The sequence below is a fragment of the Emydura macquarii genome, unplaced genomic scaffold (assembly GCF_026122565.2).
Source record: "Emydura macquarii macquarii isolate MOO-44397 ecotype Brisbane River unplaced genomic scaffold, CSIRO-AGI_Emac_v2 contig_1253, whole genome shotgun sequence".
Taxonomy (NCBI): domain Eukaryota; kingdom Metazoa; phylum Chordata; order Testudines; family Chelidae; genus Emydura; species Emydura macquarii.
In genome coordinates, this window is record NW_027131390.1 from 46,070,561 (window position 1) to 46,085,734 (window position 15,174).

A 15,174-nucleotide genomic window follows, 5' to 3' on the forward strand; every position below is an offset into this window, starting at 1 on the left:
AGGGCTTAACTGGGTGATTAAGTCTCTGGGATGGGGCTCAAGGATGATGGTTCACTTCCCTGCTCCGTCACTGACTTCCTGTGTGACTTTGGGCAAGTCCCTTGAATTCTCCGTGCCTCGGTTCCCACTCTGTAAAATGCAAATACAGCCCTCCTGCCTTGTCTACCCAGCCCCCAATCCTGCAATAAGTTCTGGGTAGGCATGCCCTGCAGCCAGGCCACCTCTTTGGGGAAACTAAGACTAAATGACTTGCTTGCGGCCACACACAAGTCACCAGACTGGAATTGGAGATTGCCTGACTCCAGACTGCGCTCATCTCCCCAGACTCCATTGCCTGTCAGAGTTCTTTGAAGCAGAGTTTGCTCCAAGCCAGACTCCTTGTCCTTGAAAAGCCATTGATCGTGTATATTGTCGTCTATAGATGTTGGCCATAGTTTGCTAAATCTAATGACTTTATGCCCCATGCTGGAAGGGAGGGATCTAATTTATTTATTTTTAAGTATACATGAGCTTTAGTGCTAGTGAGAACAAAGGGCTAGATGTACTGGCAGGCAGGCAATGTGCAGACTTCCTCACACAGCTTGCTTCATAGAGCCAGTTTGATTTATGATGGTCACAGACAAGTGTCCTAGGCATCTCTAGCTGAGACCACCAAACTCATCTCCCTGATCTGATCACCAGTGGATTTCAATCCAGGCCTCCAGAGATTAAAATAAAATCAACAAGCAAATGGAAATATAGATGATCCACCCCCACTACTTCAATATCACCACAATTTAATTCCATGTATTGATTTCAGTATCTAAAAGTCTCCATTAATTATCATGCATCAGAAGGCAAAATATCACATGCTGCAGACGTGACTCCATTCAATGTTTCCCAAACTTTGGTCAAATTTAGTTTAAAAAGATATTGATCATTTTTGGAGACAGAACTAAACCATGATTGTTTCTCTTGAAGTAAGTCCCAACATGATACAGACACACACAGTCACTTTAACTTTCTTTTTTTCCTCCAAACCTTATAAACTTTGATTTTCTGTGCGTGAGTGCTACTGGGGTTTTGTCTAGGTTTTTTGTTTGTTTGTTGTATGTTTGTTTCTTTTTTGTATTTTTGTTCCCTTATGCAATCACCTGCTTTCGGGTCACAAGATTTCCAAGACTGAAAATCCTGGGTCTCTACTCAACTGATTAAAAAATTGGCAAATATTTCTTTTTTCCTTGGGGTTTTTTTCTTTCTTTCTTTGCCAATAGGATAGTGTGTGTTATTTGAAGTGCCTGCGCCAAATTCCTCTCTGATGTAACTACTCTACCGGCTTCAACAAAGCTACACCAGGCCTGTATTTGGCCCCATATTTCCTGTCTATTCCCCTTAAATTTTACTACAGTCTCCCAAGAGGAGCTAGTCCAGCGGCCTGGGAAACTGACTTAAGGGGGGTTAGAGTCCTGGGTGGGTGAGCAGGATCCCCCTAGCTCCGAGTTTCTAAATTGCGCTAATCGGCCCATGTGATCGCTGGGCACTGATTAGGTGGTTGGTTCTGGTTACCAGCCGCAGGGGAGAGGATGAGAGCATGTGACAAAAACATAGTTTTACTCCACCCCCTAGGAGGACTGGTGATTGCCTTGCCAGTTGCCACCTAGCCAGACAGAGAGAGAGGGAGGGAGACCAAAGCAACCTCGGCTGCAGCCCTTCACAAGGTAAAGCGCATCTTCCTCTTATAAGGATCAGTTCTGGGGCGTTTACACAAAGGATTTGATGGGAAAGGGACTTAGTGCTAACGTGATCAGTAAGTTTCTTAACGCTGAGCCCCAGCTTTAAGTAGTGTCCCTGCCCTGTAGCAATCAATAGCCCTGCTGCGACTGGTAGGTAAAGTGCAGGATGGTGACAGTAGCAAAGGTAAGAAAAGTGACTGGAGAGGAGAGAGGTAGGAAAGAAATACCAGTTTTATATTGGGACGGGTGGTGATCAAAGAAGATAAACTTCCAGACAGAAAGAGAGCTATTTTCTGGATTAACCTGTAAAACTGGATTGTAGAGTGTCTCAACTGTGTCCAAAAGTACAGACTGGCTATTGCAGCTCTGCTGAGAGTGTCAGGAAAAATCCCTATGCTAGTTGAATCAACCTGAAAGAAGAATGGAAACGGGTGTAAACTCCCTGACATTGAATGCCCTTCCAGCCAGTCTCAGAAATTATGTCACTCTTCCATAGTCTGGCAGATAACCAGCCTGAGGCTTCAAAATGCCAATTTAAAGTGCATTAATTAAATTTCACATGCAATTCATGTCATACACATGGTTGGCAGTGCCTTTCCTTAGCTGAACTTTCAGAAGAGCATGCTGTGAAAAGCAGGGCAGTTTCCTTTAACTCTAAATTTCCTAGTTTCTGAGGGTTTAAGACCTAGCCTATTTTACCTATAAATTGAGGAATAATCCACATACTGAATCTCCTATTGATTTCAGATGAAGCTGTGTGGGGGTAAATCTAGTGCAATCCTTGAAAATGTAAGGATCTTTACTTTTTGTGCATGTGGTAATTTCATTTGCAATGCATTATTAATGATGAATAGCTCTCCACGGAAGCATGTTAGCCACTCCTAGAATCTGTATTAACAAAAAATTCTGTTCAAGACATAATCCTGCTTACTTTTGCCTCCAAACTCCTGTTAACTTTTATGGAACCGCAAGATATACATGAGGTACAGGATCATGCCTCAAAGGGTTAATTCTCAGCATCATGTAAGCAGAGTAAATGGGGCAACTCCCATTATTGTTAACAGAGTGGCTATCTAATCTGTCCCATGTTGGGCTGACTCCTATAAAACCACTGCCTATGGATTTAGAGAGAAATAGCAAAAAAAAAAAAAAAAAAAAAGACTCTCAATATCTTAGGTTTTCAAACAAACAAAAACTACTGCTGGCTCCTATCTAGAGGGGAGGTTAGTTTCATTTTTGGAAATCAAAATTGTTGAATTGACAGGAATGCCAAGCTCAGGATACTACCACTTAATCTTTGCAATTCAGTTCTGATCCTGGAAAGTGCTAGGTGTCCTCAAATCCTGCTGTTTTCAATGGAAACTGATGGCACTTAGAAGGAGCCTCACATGGCCCTTCCTTTACTCTTCTATCTGTCTCTTGCTGCTGAATCTTTAAATGGAGAACAACCCCCCAGCTAGGGATAACCATGATATTTCTTCCAAGCACTGATGTTTTAACTGATCTGTGGCTCTTACAGGCCATGTGCTAATGCTCTGCAAATATTAACACATTCCTAAAGGAGGTTGTGGAGGTGTGTATGTGTGCTCAGCGTGAGAGAAGATATTATTCAATATAATTCTGCTTGTGAGTATATATTGATGTAGCCTACTTGACACCCTGACAATGTCCTGTGATTTCCAGAGAACAATTCTTCTAAAAGTCTTTAAAAGAACAATTAAGGTCTGAAGCCACTTAGCCTGTGCCATGTCTTCCTCCTTCACTTTCTATCACCCCATCAAACTTACACCCCCTTCCCCTTTATAATTTACATAAATACATGTAAAATTAAGAAAACTATTACCTGAAAATTATGTTCTGTGAACATTGTTCATTATATACTTCTTTTAAAACAGTTCTTTACCTTATTCTCCCAAAATTATAAAAGGGCCCTCTCCTCAGCAAGGCCTCTGAAAACAAAATAATTGTGAGGTTTTCAGGCCGTGCTTTTTTAAAGCTGTGCTGAGCCAAAAAAATGCACAATTACTGCTAAGATTTCAAAACGCCAGATCTTTAAAACTGTCAGATTTCTGCCAAGCTTCCCAGAAAACTGTCGCCTGGGATGAGATGTAGCATGCAGGATATCTTTCAGAACTAGTTGGGGATGGTGGTTGAAAATTGAATTTATAATGGAGAGCTAGCTGTGACCTCAGTTATTATGGAACAAACAACACCACACCATACATCTGACTGCTGGCCCCAATTCAATTTAATTTTGCTCCCTGTCTGTTGAAATATATTATGGAACAGGAGTGAATGTGAAGGAACTAGCCCTTTATTTCCATTTTATGTTGACACACACCACCCTGAGACCTTTTAGTCTTAGGCACGCAGAACTCTCATCGACTTCCATGAGAGATACCTCGCCTTAACGGCAGCTGGGTGAAGCCATGGGGGAAGGAATGGTTTAATCTCACAAATTCCAAACTGTATATATTGTTCAGGGTTAGAGTCAGGAGAAAGAGTGTGTGTGTGTGTGTGTGTGTGCATGTAAATAATACTCTAGATGCAAATCAAAACAAGAACAACCTAGCCAAATTTCTTGTTTCATGAAATAGCTTCATAGAATCATAGGGCTGGAAGGGACCTCGAGAGGTCATCTAGTCCAGCCCCCTGCACTCATGGCAGGACTAAGTCATATCTAGACCCTCCCTGACAGGTGTTTGTCCAACCTGCTCTTAAAAATCTCCAGTGATGGAGATTCCACAACCTCCTTAGGCAATTTATTCCAGCGATTAATCACCCCGACAGTGAGGAAGCTTTTCCTAATGTCCAACCTAGACCTTCCTTGCTGCAGTTTAAGCCCATTGCTTCTTGTCCTGTCCTCAGAGGCTAAGAAGAACAATTTTTCTCCCTCCTCCCCGTAACAACCTTTTATGTACTTGAAAGCTGTTATCATGTCCCCTCTCAGTCTTCTCTTCTCCAGGCTAAACAAACCAGTTCTTTCAGTCTTGCCTCACAAGTCATATTTTCTAGACCTTTAATCATTTTTGTTGCTTTTCTCTGGACTTTCTCCAGTTTGTCCACATCTTGAAATGTGGTGCCCAAAACTGGACACAATACTCCAGTTGAGGCCTAATCAGCGCAGAGTAGAGTGGAAGAATTACTACTCGTGTCTTACTTACAATACTACGGCTAATATATCCCAGAATCATGTTTGCTTTTTTTGCAACAGCGTTACACTGTTGACTCATATTTAGCTTGTGGTCCACTCTGACCCCCAGATCTCTTTCCGCAGTACTCCTTCCTAGGCAGTCATTTTCCATTTTGTTCAACTGATTGTTCCTTCCTAAGTGGAGTACTTTGCATTTGTCCTTATTGAATTTCATCCTATTTACATCAGACCAATTCTCCGGTTTGTCCAGATCATTCTGAATTATTATCCTAGCCTCCAAACCACTTACCAGTCCTTCCCAGTTTGGTATCGTCCTCAAACTTAGTAAGTGTACTCTCTATGCCATTATCTAAATCATTTAGTTATACACTATTGGACACATTTGGGTTTGAAAAACTTAGAGTGGAGTTATTACAAAATAACTATTCTGGAATTAATTTAATCCACTTTGGAGGTGGATTAAGTTTAACAAGTAAAAGCCAGTTTTATTCTGGAATAAAATGCTCAAACATGGAGTTATTCCAGAATAGCTATTTCATTTAAATTTACACATTACCTTATTCTGAAATGACTTTCATGTGTGGACAAGACCATGCGTTTGAGTTTTAAACCCAATATAGCTGATTTTATAATGAAACTGCTAGAAGACACTATAGTGTATGTTCAGCTATCACCATATACAAGGCCCAAGCATAATTTTTACTGGCCCAGTACAAACTTGTAAAACAAGCTCCGTCCCACAAACACACCCATGGGGGTTGCAGCCTGGGCTGGGCCCCCCAGGGCCTGCAGGCCCTGGTAAAGTGTACCCTTCCCCCGCCCCCCCATGTGGGGACCCTGACTGTACAAGAAAACTATGATATTCTAGCATTTTAATTATTCAAAACACTGCAGTTTTACAATAACGTGGCTTACTTTTTTTCTTTTTTCTTTTTTTAAACTTAATGATTAGGTCCAATAAATGTTAGTTTCTTCTCTTAGGGGAAGACATGTTGAGAAAGATTTTGTTTCACTCAAACCAACTTTAAGAGAATGATATTAGCCTTTCCTTGATTGCATCTGCTTATCCCAGAAACTGTGGGGCTGTTTCCCAAAGGGGTTTAAGTTCCAGAATTGCTCAACTCCCACACTGAAGTTAATGAGAGCTCAGCACTTCTGAGAATCAGGCACTTATTATCTTATCATTATGTGAGTCTAATCTTAATGCACATGGTTATTCTAGAAGTCTTGAGTACATAACTGAATTAGTTATCATACCTTAGATCAAAGACTAACATGTGAATGGCATACAAGCAGCTGATGAGTTCAAGTATTTATCTTATCACCTTTGTATCCATTTCCTTAAAATAATCGGAGGCTAGAAACCAAGCGTTCTGTAGACACTATATCACTGCATCTTCTAAACCCAAATGTGGGATGTAATGTAATGTATGTCAAAGACAAAAATGAAGGACATAAAAATTGTCACATGGGATGCTTAGCAAGTCTGTGGGATTCCTTCCTTTAGTGCAGACAGCACTTTCTGCTGGCTCAGCTTCATAGCTCATTAATTCTGATGTAAATAATTTCCAGTAATATAAGCAAACTTCTGTGAAACAGAAGTATCTTGGGGACTAGCATGAAAGGAAATACATTTGAGAGGTGCACCTACCATGAGAATTTCTGACCAAAATATCTCATGCTTCTGAAATCCAATGCTCATTTCTTTAAAAGGACGTTGTCCAGGTCAGAAAAGGAAATACAAAAAAGATGGCACTAGTGTTGCTAATAATTCTAAAAGGCCCAAATTCAGGATAGAATTTAAGCACAGACTTAATCTTAAGCACACGCTTACATGCTGTCCTGAACAGAAATGCTTTCTTGAATCAGGGCCTTAATTACTAAAGAGTGATTTTTAAAATCAGCTTCACCGTCCACTACTTTACACACACACAATTGTCAGTTTCCTAGCAGCTTCACTTTGCCCTGGCATTCGGGTTGCCAGCACTACTGGGAAACAATTGACTACAAACACAAAACTGTTTTTGTTGAAATGATTTAAAAATGGATCATTTTTCCATTCAGACCGATTTTTCTTTTTAAAAGAAACTTTATGCATTTGTACTCCCTTTTGATCAGGTTTTCTAGAGCTGAAGATTTTCTTTACTAGCTGTAAATAGCTTTACAGTAAATACAATAACAATGGGCCTCTACTCAGGCTAGCCTCTGTCTATCTCAGATATTTGTATGGCTTCTGTTATTGTAGAGTTGGAGTGCCTTGCGATCTTTAATGTATTCACCCTTACAATGCCCCTGTATTATTTCTATTTTACAGATGGAGAATTAGGGCAGAGAGTATATGTCTACACAGCCGATGGCAGTGAGTCTTGTCACAAGGCTGGCGCTACTGCACTGAAACTAGCTGTGTAGGCAGCTCTTTGAAGTTGTGACTCGGGCTCTGAAGGCTGTGTCCCTCTCAGACTTCAAAGACCGAGCTGCTACATCTATTTTTAGAACCTCAGTACAAGCCTGAGTCTGTCGACCTGGGCTCGGAGGCTCACTGCCATGGGCTGTGTAGAGATACCCATGCAAATTTCGGAGAAGGCCGGGTGGACACAACATGTGCACCCACATGCTGCCTGTGCTTGAAAGCAAATCCATATGTTAAAGCAGGTTAGCTTAATGTTATTTCACCTGCCAACTTTGGGAGAGATCGTAGGCTAGTGTAAATCGCTGAGCTCCATTAACAATTTACGCCAACTAAGGATTTGCCTGTTAGTCTACCATTAGGCCGAGAGGGAGAGTTTTAAATTCAGTGTGTCCCGTATGCTCTGATTCTGCAGATCACTTAAGTATGTGCTGAACTTTTAAGCATTTAAGCAATCCTATCCTGGGATTCCTGTGCTTAACTTTAGGTGCTCTGCTGAATTGAGGCCCTAATGCCTGATCACCAAGATGCTATGCTCTGTTGAAAATCAGATCCACAAGCCATTCTGCACTAGGGGGAGCAGAGGTTACTTGAACTCCCGGGAGAGTTTTCATCTTTACCCACCCCGGCAGATCTCCTGAGGACACAGTTATGTTGTGGTACGGGCAGAACTCAGCTCTCAGAGAATTACACTGTCTGTGCTGCTTTCTAGCTATGCGAGCAAATCAGCTGACTAACCTCCTACAACAAGGATTGTGTCCTTTCCTCCAGCGTGTTGAAATGGCAAGAGGAAAGAAGCAACCATAATGTGCCTTATTAAATTGTGGTGGCTGAATTACAGCTGGGAATTCAGCTGCCCAGGTCTTCCTCTTTCCCGTTTGTTCCACTCTAGAGTCTTTGTCCTAAGAAAAGATGTTGCTCGTCTGTGTGCACGGCACAGAGCATAGCGATGTTTGATAAGGCTGCATGCACAGGCTCCAGCAACAACCTTCCTCTGATTTCACTAAGTACCCTCTGATCTTGCATCATGGCTTACATCCTGGAGGGGGACCAACCCCTTCTGGCCCCTTCTCCCTGTCCACAGTCTGTATCACAAATGTCTGGGGGGGGGGCAAAAGCCAAGTGAATTCTTGCTTTGTTTCCTCATGGGGATCATGAAGTGTAAAATGGACCCTTCATGAGACCCAGATCCGGGATCTTCTCTCTAGTGTCTTCCACAGATGTAATCAGTGTGTTCTCTCCTCTCCCAACTAGTACGTCAAGCCTCCAGGTATTGCATAGTCAGCTTTGAGGCCTGAATCTCCTCTCGCTTACACCAGTTTTATATCAGTGTAACTCCATTGACTTCAGTGGATTTTCCTCTGATTTTCACCTGCGCACACTGGAGGAGAATCCAGCCCTTTTCCAATGTTGCATTAGCGGATTTTGGAACACTGTTAGTGTTAGGGTCAGTTGCTTTGGGAACCAGATCTTCACTTCTAATTCATCAGTTCTGTTTTGATGGTGGTGAACAAAAACCTTTTGAATTTGAACCGAGTGTAAACCAATGCAGTAGTATCTGCCTGAATCTGCAGGCAACCTGAAACGATTGCTCTGAATGTGTGAGCTGCCCCATTTATCTCAGCAGAGCATCAAATCTGAGAACTAAACTTAGCCATTTAAATGTTAGTATGTTAACTGTGACCCTGCTGACCAATTCAGCAGAAACATCCAGCTAACATCCCTGCTCTACAATCCCAAGATACCTCTCACATCTGCATAGGTGTTAAAAAATCCCAAGGGCTTCCTCCTCAGCTCCTGGAACCTCCAGCTTCCCTCATGACAATTGCTACAAGGCCGTTATCATTAGAAAAACCTGCCACATATTGAAATCCTGAAAATGTGAACCCCGCACAAATGGAATTAATAGCAAAAGAAATAACATGGGGGCTACTGCAATGAATGTATTATTTATTGTCTCAGCTCATTTGAATGTAAACAAGTTGAATTAAGCTGCCACGGAGCTTCCAGTTTATGAGACCAGAGTGCCACTGGGGCTGTGCCATAGACTCTTTGGGGAGAAGTAGGATTGATGGGAGGAAACCAAGATGTTATGGTTGAATATCTGGGAGAAGCTTCCTGCCAGTGTGGAATAGTCTCCAAAGACCTAATGGCTGCTTGGCTCTCTGGTGCAATTTATTTGTAAAGCATTGGGAATCCTGCGTTAAGAAGCACTCCTGCACTGGCAGTAGGGAAAAAGACGGTAATCTTATAATAGGTCCCACATCTGACTTCTGTGATTCTATTAAATGCTTTTACTCCAGACCCCACACAATAGCATTTCATGCCCAAGGCCTGTTGGACTATAAAATCATCCTGGGTGCAAATCCACTGAGTCGGTGTCATTAAAATCAGTGATAAATCTGTCTGGTCCCAAGCGCTAAAGCTTGAGTGGAGTCTAAGCCATGTCTCCTGGAATGTGGCTGGTATTCATGCATTGTTCCCACAGGTCAGTTTAACCCAAGCTATTCAATACTTTATGTTCCTACCCATTACTGCTCAGCTGTAATAGGTATATTTAAGTCATTAAAGACCTGTGCACACGGGCATGCTTGAATTCACAATCAGATAGGAAAGAAATTAACTTGAGTTTGTTCAGTTACTGTTTACTTTTGTAAGTTTCCATTAATTTTTATTAGTTTACAGTGCAGCTGGCTTCACCAGGTATTAACCATGTCCACAGAGGCAGCTACAAAAGTGTCTTGTTTCTGTATACTTTCAAGCATTCAATTTAACCCATTCAAACAGTACCAAAAAATAAAAGCAAGTATACCTCTTTACTGAGGTGATTCCAAAGGCAATACATCAGATTTACACTGTTTATAACAGACATCAAAACTTTACTCCCCTTAGGCATGATGAAGCTAGGTTTCTCTGCTAGGAAATCTGATGAGATTCAACAAGGACAAGCGCAGAGTCTTGCACTTAGGATGGAAGAATTCTATGCACTGCTGCAGACTGGGGGCCAACTGGCTAGGCAGCAGTTCGGCAGAAAAGAACCTGGGAGTTACAATGGACAAGCTAGATATGAGTCAACATTGTGCCCTTATTGTCAAGAAGGCTAATGACATATTGGGCTGCATTAGTAGGAGCATTGCCAGCAGATTGAGGGAAGTGATTATTCCCCTCTATTTGGCACTGGTGAGGTCTCATTTGCTTCCACCACAGAAAGGATGTGGATAAATTGGAAAAAGTCCAGCAGAGGGCAACAAAAATTATTAGGGGGCTGGAGCACATGACTCATGAGGAGAGGCTGAGGGAACTAGGCTTGTTTACTCTGCAGATGAGTAGAATGAGGGGGGATTTGATAGCAGCCTTTAACTAACAGAAAGGGGGTTCCAGGGAGGATGGAGCTAGGCTATTCTCAATGGTGATGGATGACAGAACTAGGAGCAATGGTCTCAAGTTGCAGTGGGGGAGGTCTAGGTTGGATATTAGGAAAAACTTTGTCACTGGGAGGGTGGTGAAGCACTGGAATAGGTTACTTAGGGATGTGGTGGAACCTCCATCCTTAGAGGTTTTTAAGGTGCGGCTTGACAAAGCCCTGGCTGGGATGATTTAGTAGGGGTTGGTCCTGCTTTGAGCAGGAGGTTGGACTGGACGATTTCCTGAGGTCCCTTCCAACCCTAATCTTCTAGGAGTCTATGATTCTCGAGGAAACAGTCCTGTCTTCCTGACAGGGCCAAATTCTGCTATCCTTTCTCACACCAAGTAGTACTTTACTCCAGGATTGCCCCCCCAGTTCAATGGAACTGCTACCTCTGGAGTAAGCTGCTACTCCACATGAGTAAAGCATGGGAATCTGCCCTTTGATTCTCAGACTGAAATAAATACATGGCATAGCGTCACTGTATCTATCAGCAGCAACGCTCTTGTCCTAGAAGTATTACTAAGACCAGCTGGCTTGCATTTTGGCTTCAGTCAGTTGCTTTGATATTGAGCAGATTAGAAAATCACGTGGGGCAAGGTTGTGGTTTGCCCTGTGCACCCACGCATAGCAGTATAGGGCTGTAAGGTGGGCTACCCTCATTGCATGTTGTAGTATGGGAGAGAGACAACAGCCAGACAGACCTGAGAGTCCATCCACCCCACCCCCAACACACCAGCCAGCACAGCCAAGCCTACACAGAGAGGGAAGGAATCTGCACCAGGTGTAGGGCCGTTGCACATGGTTTACTTCTCCCATGGCGCAAGGGAGAATCATGACTGAGCCATAGTTTGTGTCCTGGTCAGCACCTAGAGCAGTGCAGCGACGCACAGCTTTTTCATTCCAGGCTAGAGGTAAAGCCACAGCGTAGCCCATTAAAGAAAGGAGCAGGATTTTATAAACATTGGGATTTAGAGGAGGATGGAGGCTTAGAATAATCTCACTAGTTTCAAATCTAGGCTGCATCTAGTATCCCCATTATCCATCTTAATGTCCACTGTCAATCATACACACCGCTGTCATATCCGGACAACGCACCTTTACAAAATACAGCCTCTGCTGCCTGTGTTAGCAGATTGTCCGTTGCCAGTAGAAGCTGCTAAACAAAGCTTCCTTTTCTAATCCCCTGGGGCTGTCAATTTCTAACCCTCATTAACGTCACGGCAATGTTTGCTCCAGCAATTGATCAAAGACTAATGAGAGTCAACTGATCACAGACTAATGAGAGCCCTTTTTCCTTAGCATAAAGTTATAACTCTGATAAGTTTTGTTCTGGTTGCCTTAAACTGTCCAAAATAAGCTTTGATCATTAAATAAACGTTACAACAGTAATAAGTAAACCCATAGGATGCCTGATAATAGATCTATTTTGTAGCTAAAGCTGCTTGAACTTGTTTTTTCCCAGTGTCTTGTGTAATGAGGGTCATCGCAATGTTCTGAAAGGAAGCGAAGTGCAAACGAGAGGACCTCTGTAGAAAACTACGTTCAGGTGAAGGGGGGAAATGGGGTTATAGATGATAATTCTTATGACTCTGAGATGGTTCCAAAGAGCAAAAAGCCAGTAAACTTGCCTTTGACATCCGTGGAGGCTTCCTCTGAGTTGGCAGTGAGGACTTTCTGCCTGCCTTGTTTGGATACAATGTAATGATCTCTCCATCCTGCAGTGAATTGGGTCCTTTGTGTTCGTGTTGCTTGCCTTCTTTCAGCTCAGAGATGGTTATGAGTTGCGAAACTCAGATCTCCGTTTCAGCATCACTAGAACCTCTTGCTCCTCCCTGGCCATTTGCGGGTGAGGAAACACAGACTTACAGCGCCAGGTCCACAGCTGGTGTAAACACTGAATTGTACCAGCAGAGAATCTGGCCCGTAATATCGAAAAGACTAGCTGTTGCATACATTGAGAGAAAACATTGGCGACCTTATTTTCAGAAAGTCAAGTCTTGGAAAACGTGCACGATAGAGCTGAGCATATAATTGATTTTTTTGGTTCGGAGCCAAACCAAAAAAATCTTTAAAAAAAAAAAAAAAAAAGAAAAAATTGTTCCATGCAAACCAAAAGTGAATTATTTTGGTTTTTCTCACCAGAATGGAAAAATGGGGGGGGAGGGGAGGGAAGGGGAGAATGTTTGTGATTGAAATAAATGTTTTGTTTGACCCTGTCATGTGGATGTACCAGGCCCTTTGAAACTTCCTGCTGGGGGCTTTGCAGTCCTACCACACCCTGCCCCAGAAAAGGAGCAGTAAAGGTGGGTCCTCCAGGCCTGCCTACACAGGCTGCAGGGAAGCAGCCAATCCGAACGCAGCAGGCTCAGTTAAAAGGCAGTGCAGGGGGTGTGCTAGTCAGTTGCTGGCTGGGAGCAGAAGGGTGAGGAAGTACTGGAAATCTGTGAAAGTCCATGGTTAAAGAGGACTGGGCAAGACCCTGCTCAAGCAGGGAACAGACAAAGAACACTGAGGTAAAGGTGAAGAGGAAGGGCCTATGTAGGAAGTGGCACAAGGAATAGCAGCATCAAATATTAAAGGGAGCAGCATGTGGCTGCTATTTGTAGTCTCCCTGGGTTGGGACCTGGAGTAGTGGGTGGGCCCGGGTTCCCCCACTGGAAGAGTGGCCAAAGCCCCGAGAAAGGGATGAGTTTTATTTAGAAGCCCCAACACCAGGCTAGAATTTAAAGGCAAAGAGAGAGCCCTGGAGGCTCTGCTCTATAACTGGGCAGGCACAGACTTAAAGCTAGTCCAGAAGGGGCTCAGAACTGAGCCCAGAGACCGGGCTAAAGACATTATTCAGGGGCCAGGGCCAGGAAGGTGTTTGTGCATTCCTGCATATTGACTGTGTGTGACTTGGCCAGAGGGCTGAGCCACTGATGACCCACCTTAAAAGTGCAATGGCCAACAGGGGGTACCGCAGAGAGAGAAAGAGAGAGAGTCTACAGGTTCGCATCCACCCGACTGGAGGTGCTCACGAGAGGTGAGTGTCCCTCGTCTCAGACCCAAAACTATTTTCTTTCCCCCTGGCCCTTCATTTCAGGGATCTTTGTCAGCTTTTTAAAAAAAAAAAATCAGCTACATTCATTGTTTCCAAATGAAAAGTTGAAATAGTCCATTGGGAACTGGCCAAATTGAATCATTGCAACTTCTTGAATTTTTTCCAGTTGTGGATTTTTTTAAAGCCAAAACTGTTCATCGAATTTAACCTGAATTTGCAAACAGTTTGTGTCCTGAAAATCTTCACCCAGTTCTAGTGCGAAATGCATGTACACTTATTACAAAGCAAGGGTTCAAGAGAGGGTGTGTGGGGAATACAGTTCCCCCTCCTGTGCTAAAAGCAGAGAGGGGCTCCCACTTTCCTCCCTGATTTGCATTAGCAGCATTTGCACAGAGCACCTCATCCTTCACTGCTGGCACAGTGAGAGCTCTCACTCCTGTTTCATCCTGTTTAACTATCTCTAAGGCTGCTTAAGAAAGTTACTATGCTGAGCCTCCCCTGACATGGAGAACTGAAATCTCCATTGCAATGCATTAGCTTTGCTGGGAGTATAGGAGGTGAAGGCAGCCTTAGTGGTACGTGCTGCTTCTTCCATATGCAAGTTCTGCAGCTGAGCTTGCAAGTCAGACAATTCCACTGATACACAGCCAGTTATGGCTTGACTTGTATGTACAAGTGCCTGATTTCTGTGCCCCTCTGTGGGAACCTTGTGTGCCAAATAGACATGCAGTTGTACCCCTCACTTTGTATGCAGACTTGGGTTCCCATTCTTCTGAAAAACAAGCTGTTAGTTTAGTTTGAGAAGCCTGTTGGTTCTTGGGCTTGGTTTACATGTAAAAGCCACACCTATGTCAGTCGAGTATGAAAAAATCCACGCCCCTGACCAACATAGCTATTAGTCGAGATGGCAACAACAACAAAATAAAAAGCCTCATTTAAACTGATCTTTCAGTGGTGCTGTCATTCTGAAGCCTTTTGGGGCCAGATCCTCACCTAGTGTAAATTGGCATATCCTTCCATCGATTTCTATCAGATGGAGCTCAAGTCCCTTTCACTCATCCATGGTCACCTCTGTGTAAAACATCTGCTGACTCAAGTTAATAAGCTTTGGGCATTTTATTCACGTATTTGTTGGAGGGGGAAAGTGATGGGGAAATCAGCTGATGGTCATGTTGATGTAATTTTCTTTCTTAAAATAGGAAGTTGTATTTGTGGCTTTCATGCTGGTGAATGCTCTTGTTGTAAAGCTGCAAAATTCCATGAACAAACTTTAAAAAAGATCAGCTTCAGTCAGAACATGCAGGGGATAGATTTCCCATTTAAAATGATTTCTAAGAGAGTTTATTATTTAAAAGCTGCTGTAGCTAATTTGCTAGAGCTGTATCAAGGCAGATTTTTTTTTTTAATTTTATTTTATTTTTTTGGTTGTCGGAATCTAGTTCAAATGTCATT

The 15,174-nt window shown here is 42.9% G+C and overlaps 1 protein-coding gene across 13 annotated transcripts in view; it reads left to right on the forward strand.

Annotated features, from left to right (window-relative positions):
• The first annotated feature begins 1,633 nt into the window (after positions 1-1,633).
• The window catches only part of MLPH (melanophilin), an 80,210-nt gene continuing 66,669 nt past the window's right edge, over positions 1,634-15,174 (forward strand). For 6 of the 13 annotated variants that reach the window (XR_010919791.1, XM_067548662.1, XM_067548672.1 and 3 more), the window contains exon 1: positions 12,995-13,195. The gene's annotated coding sequence lies outside the window, so the exon portion shown is untranslated. Of the gene's footprint in view, positions 1,698-1,781; positions 1,897-2,459; positions 2,502-3,309; positions 3,339-7,879; positions 7,933-12,144; positions 12,229-12,994; positions 13,196-13,632; positions 13,705-15,174 lie in introns of those variants that run through there. The other 7 variants (XM_067548665.1, XM_067548666.1, XM_067548663.1 and 4 more) reach the window with 7 other exon arrangements.